The 6,572-nt window shown below is 23.5% G+C and overlaps 1 long non-coding RNA gene across 1 annotated transcript; it reads left to right on the forward strand.

Moving 5' to 3' along the window:
- Positions 1-5,166: 5,166 nt before the first annotated feature.
- LOC125580376 lies at positions 5,167-6,143 on the forward strand. The gene is made up of 2 exons (XR_007318133.1): positions 5,167-5,790; positions 5,883-6,143. It is a non-coding gene; the product is annotated as an uncharacterized LOC125580376 (long non-coding RNA).
- The last annotated feature ends 429 nt before the right edge of the window (positions 6,144-6,572 follow it).

Genomic DNA, 6,572 nt, shown 5'->3' on the forward strand with positions numbered 1-6,572 from the left:
TCCTCCACTTCTTCATCAGTGACCTCCAACTCTTGATGATCTCCATATACATTCATGTTGATTAAAAATAATGAAAATACAATATATATATATATATAACTCCATCGTTATTTTCTCTCCATCTCCATGTATCTACCATCGGTAAGAGCATCTTAAAAAAAAAACTTTATTTTGAATTTTCCAAAACTCTATATTTGAAGTTTAAAGTTGTTATTCTCAAAAAGCAAAATTTCAAACTCAATTTCAAAATTATTTTTATTTTATAATATGGTCCTTATATTTCTCATAACTAATTTAAATTCATAAAACTTTTGTAAATAACTAGCACATATATAAACATATTACAAAAATATTAATTAATAAAATATTATATTAAAATATAAAATTTTAAGCAAAATAACTTAATTAATATTAAACTTCAAGCAAAATATCATATTATTCCATAAAGTGATTTTCGTAATGTATATAAGATCTACTAGTGCATTTCGAAGTAAAAATGGCTCTCCTCATTTTTAATTTGTAGATTAGAGATGAAAAATTGTTGAAATTGGGTAATATTAATACTTGTAAATACATTAGATCAGAACAAGAAAATAAAACAAGAAAAAAATATTGCTAAAAGACTAGCTTTTATCGATGATATTTATACTCATGAATATATTCAATATGAACAAGAAAGAATTGTACGAAAAGATATCATCAACAACAACAACCATCTTCAGTTACACAAACAAAAATTGGTCAATATTTGGAAATTTTGAAGGTTCCAGATCAAACTTACCTGACTATTAGTGGTGTTGTAATATTTAAATTTGTGTAATAGTTATGTCTTTTTTAAAAGCTTTTTTTGTTAATTTTTCTTTTGTATATTTTTGTTGTCTAAATCTAGTTTTAAATATTTTAAATCTTATTTTAAAGTTTTATTTAATTTTATGTGTAAAACTTAGATTTTGTAAACAAAACTTAAAATATTTATGAGATATAATTTTTATAAGGATTAAAAAATATACAAGAAAATATTTATATGAATCATAAATGTTATGTATAGTTGTAGGAACCAAAATGCAAATAAAAATATGAAACTTCAAATTTGAAGTTTTGAGTAGTGAAACTTCAAATATAGAGTTTCACTCTTCAAAACTTCAAATTTGAAGTTTTGAAGTTCCTTTTTGGAGAGCAAAAAACTTCATATTTGAAGTTATATAGTATCTTTTGGAGTTGAAGTTATATAGTATCTTTTGGAGATGCTCTAATAAGATGTTTTGCTTGAATGTACAAGAATTAAGAAACTTAATTTTTAAAAAAATAATATTATTAAATAATATAAATTAAGCATAAGTTAACCAATCATAAATAATGCAATAAAATGTAATTGGTTGACCAATTTTCAATAAAGTTAAAATACATTAAAAGTATCAAAACATCTAATATTTTGAAATATCAAAACTTCTCCAAAACATCTTATACCGTGGAACAGAGGGAGTAAAATAAATACATGGTCTGAGCTCTATTAATTAATGGTATAAAAATAATTAAACCACTAAAAAAACTTTTGTTCCTAAAAACAACAAAACTAAAATACTGTAGACTCTGTAAATTCTCGAATCTAAATATATCTCTACGAAGAATTAAATAAATGGTTAGAGCAACACTGAAAATGCAAAATATCCATCTGAAGAGTTAATGTCAAGTGAAATGTATGATTATGTTTCCCTTGGAGCATCTCCAAAAAGGAACTCTATTTTGAAGTTTCCAAAACTCTATATTTGAAGTTTAAAGGTGTTTTTCTCCAAAAGCAAAACTTCAAACTTAACTTCAAAACTATTTGTATTTTATAATATGGTCCTTATATTTGTCATAACTAATTTGAATTCATAAATTTTTTGTAAATAACTAGCACATATATAAACATATTACAATAATATTAATTAATAAAATATTATATTAAAATATATTTTTTTAAACAAAATAACTTAATTAATATTAAAATTCAAACAAAATACCATATTATTCTATAAAGTGATTTTCGTAATGCATATATGATCTACTAGTGCATTTCGAAGTAAAAATAGCTCTCCTCATTTTTAATTTATAGATTAGAGATAAAAATTGTTGAAATTAGGAGATATTAATACTTGTAAATACATTAGATCATAAGAAAAAAAATAAAAGAGAAACATAAAATATTGCTAAAAGACTAACTTTTATCGATGATATTAATACTCGTGAATATATTCAATATGAACAAGAAAGAATTGTACGAAAAGACATCATCAACAACAACAACAACCATCTTCAATTACACAAAAAAAATTGGACAATATTTGAAAATTTTGAAGGTTCCGGATCAAACTTACCTGATTATTAGTGTTGTTGTAATATTTAAATCTGTGTGATAGTACTTATGTATTCATGTAATTTTTAAAAAGTTTTTTTTGTTAAGTTTTTTTAGTATATTTTTGTTATCTAAATCTAGTTTTAAATATTTTAAATCTTCTTTTAAAGTTTTATTTAATTTTATGTGTAAACTTAAATTTTGTAAACAAAAGTTAAAATATTTATGAGATATAATTTTTATAAGGATTAAAATAATAGACAAGAAAATATTTATGAATTATAAATGTGATGTGTAATTGTATGGACCAAAATACAAATAAAAATATGAAACTTCAAATTTGAAGTTTTGAGAAGTGAAACTTCAAATATAGAGTTTCACTCTTCAAAACTTTAAATTTGAAGTTTTGAAGTTCCTTTTTGTAGAGCAAAAAACTTCATATTTGAAGTTATAAAGTGTCTTTTGGAGATGCTCGTAGTGATTATGATTGATCCTTTTAGTCCAAGAGAATCAATGCCAATAAAATTTGTCAGTTTTAACAAGATTGAGTCATTTGATTGGGTGTTATCTTTTCCGAGATAACCAGTTTACATATTTCTACTGCATTTGATTGCAGGATGCAGATGCAGACAACAAGGAGAAGGCTAAGCTAAAAATGAGACTCATGGGGACTCGAGCACGCTTAGAGTCTGTATAAGGCATGCATCTGCAAAGCTAAAGGAGAAGTTAACATTAAAAGCACTCGAGGTCCTCGACCTTAAGAAGTAACTCTATGCTTCTTCAAAAGCAATATAATGAAGTCAATTCAGACAAAAAATATATATTGAAGTCAACCAGTATAACTCTAATCCAGTAACTAATTCACGGCTAGTAGTAAATTATTTAGGTGGTCCTATTGATGTGATACCGTCATGGCTGGCTTAAGAATAATTAAGGCAAAAAAAGAAGAAAAATTATTAAGACCCTAATGCAAAAAAAGTCTGGGCCTTTTGGCAAGTTTTAAAAAATATTTTTAATTTAAAATAAATTATACAATCTTCGATGGTTTTGTACTCTCTGTTTCAGAGTTTCTTGAAAAACCTAGAATTTGATCTACATGTCCACGTGGATATTTTATTTTATAAATGTATGAATCTGATATTAAACTTAAACAATTTAAATATATGATTTATATATTTCAGTGTTATATGTTTTGTAGTAGTAGCTCAATAATCTTATTGTTTAAGTTCTTATTCCACATGATTAATATGTAATCATTTGTTTTATACATAATTTAATTTGCTATTAAATGCTAATATATTTTCGAGTGTACAATAAATTCATATATTTAAAATAATTAAATAGAGAATCACCTTCAAAATATATTTTCCAATTTCTACGGGTTACATACAATACATATTTAAAATTTATTTAGTTATACTATTGAAATGCTACTTACTTAAGATTATTTATATTTTCATGTTGTGTTTTAACATTTTGTAGCATCTATCATTTTAGTATATTGCGATATTTTAAAACTAAATACAATATTTTTTGTTTAAGGTAATTTAAAAATATTGCAAAAAGAAATATTATCTTTCAATATATTTCAAGTTTGGAATATTTTTTTTATCAAACTTTATTTTGGTCCAGATAAATTTCCTACAAATGGAATATTTATTTAAGATGCTATACAATCTCGATTCTGTAAATATTATAGATTACGATCATAAAAATTTATTTTAGATATTAAGGAAATATAAATAAATTACGGCAACATATTATTTTAGTAAATTTTAGTGATATATGATATTTTTGGATGCTACAGTATTAAGATTTTCTGATTTTTTATTATTAAATTAAATTTTCAAAATATTACACTACTTTTGAATTTTACAACATAATACTTTAGCATCTATGATTTTATCTTTTGTAATATTTGGAATATTATCATTCAAAGTTTGGAATATTTTTTTGTAATACTTTTTTGTAACACTTGGAATATTTATTTTCAAGATTTATTATTTGGTCAAGAGAAATTTAGAAAATTACATAATAACTTTGAGTTTGGAAAATTATGTGACTTTATAATTTATAATTTGTAAATTAATTCATTAATTTATAAATAATATTTAAAATTTGGACATGATTTTTAATATTTTTCTTAATAGATTTTATTACCATTAAAATAAAATTTATTATTAATATCCTTAATGAATTATCAAAATTTAAAAGTTTTCTAATTGCATATTTTGTAAATAACACATGAACTAAAGTTTTTTTGTCACTGAATAATTATGCTATTACAGACTATGAGAAATATTACGTAGACGATATTACATCCGATAATTCTATGTCTTATAAGGATTCAGGTCTAACTGCATCACTCTGGGCCTATGTGATCCATCCTAGCGATACTCCTTGCGCTTTGCTGAAGATCTCTCGTAAGCCTTTTCTCTAATATTTTGCATAATTCGCCTTCTCTGGAAAATGAAACCCAGACTTCTTGGTGTAAAACCATTAATGAACATTTGGTCAAAACCACTAGACCAAGGGACTTTCACAAATGAACTAAAGGTTAGAAATATATTTGTTATATTTTTATTAACCATTTTAGATAATTTATTTATTATATTTTGTACTAACCATTTTAGATAATATACTTTTGTGAGTATCAAAACAAAATATTATTATAAATGAATAATCTTAAAATTCAACAGATTTTGTTATATTTATTCTCAACAGATTTGATTTTTATTGGAAAGTTTATTAAGATTCTATTATATTTATTATCAACAGATTTTATTATAACTAAAAATAAAAATTTAGATTTATAGTTAAAATTTAATTACTATTAATATTTTTATGAATTATTAAGATTTGCTTGAAATGTTATATATTTGATAGATTATGACTTTTTATAGAGTAGATTTTTAGTATCTCTATTTTGATAGAGTAAGATATTCATTAACTGTTTTAGGATTATTTGGAAACTCATACTCCCTCCGTTTCATATTAGTTGTCATTTTAGAGTTAAAATTTTGTTTAATTTTAATTGATGTTTTATGTTTTCAATGAAAATTTTACTAACAATATTCTCCATTTTATTTTTCTATTGGTTGAAATATTGTTAGCTGTATAGGTAATGATGTTTTTATTTTAGAAATATGCAAAATTAAATATTTTCTTAATTTGTGTGTATAAATCTAAAACGGCAACTAAAGTGAAACGGAGAGAGTATTGTGGAAAGAATATTTTTATTGACCAAGACATTAAGAAAATAATTTGATTATTTTGTAATTATATTGTCAATGTATTTACTTGTCTTTAACCTGCACTAATCACGTTGTATAAATAGATGCTACACCCTATGAATCCATAATCATCTCCATTAAACAGATAAGTAGGACAATATATAAAAAAATAAATGGAGAAAATCTCAGCATTTCTTGTCATCCTCTTCCTGGTCTCGTCATGTAAGTATTATCCGTTTAATGATCTTGATCATTTGATATGTTACATCCTTAATATGTCTAACTGTTTCGGTGTGTACGCGAATGATTAACAGGCATGGTGAAAGTGACTGTGACAATGCCTGCTATAAAATGTCAAACAGATGAAGATTGTGTGAAGAAATATGGAAGATGTAAAGTCACAGGGGATCTGCCAATTTGCCTCCATTACTATTGTAGCTGTTACCATGAAATGCATACTCCTTCATTGACAACCTCCAACTCTTGATGTTATTCATATGTTTATATATATATTCATGTTGATTTGAATAATGAAAAGGCTATATATATATATATATATAACTCTTTTGTTGTTATCTTCTCTCCATGCATCTTCCTTCTACAATGTATCTCTCTGTAATCTAATCTATTAATTTAGGCTTCTATTTTTATCTACCATTAACAAGTCATAGTTGAACCACTGAAAGAATTAATTAACATTATTTGATTAGTTACATTAATAATAAACCAACTATAAATTTGAATTTTATTTTTTAATTATAACAAAATCTGTTGAGAAAGAATCTAACAAAAATCTTATTTAAACATTTAAATATTTTAGAAAATAACATATTGATTAATTTCGTAATTAGAAATATAATATTGTTATAAATCAATGTTAAGTAAAGTTTTATTATAAAACAAGTAAATAAAAATTATATACTACTTTTTTATAAATTCTACAATTATATTTTGTATTATATAAAAATAGAGTGCTATATGAATTAAATATTACAAAATTAAAT

The sequence above is a fragment of the Brassica napus genome, chromosome C1 (assembly GCF_020379485.1).
Source record: "Brassica napus cultivar Da-Ae chromosome C1, Da-Ae, whole genome shotgun sequence".
Lineage (NCBI taxonomy): Eukaryota > Viridiplantae > Streptophyta > Magnoliopsida > Brassicales > Brassicaceae > Brassica > Brassica napus.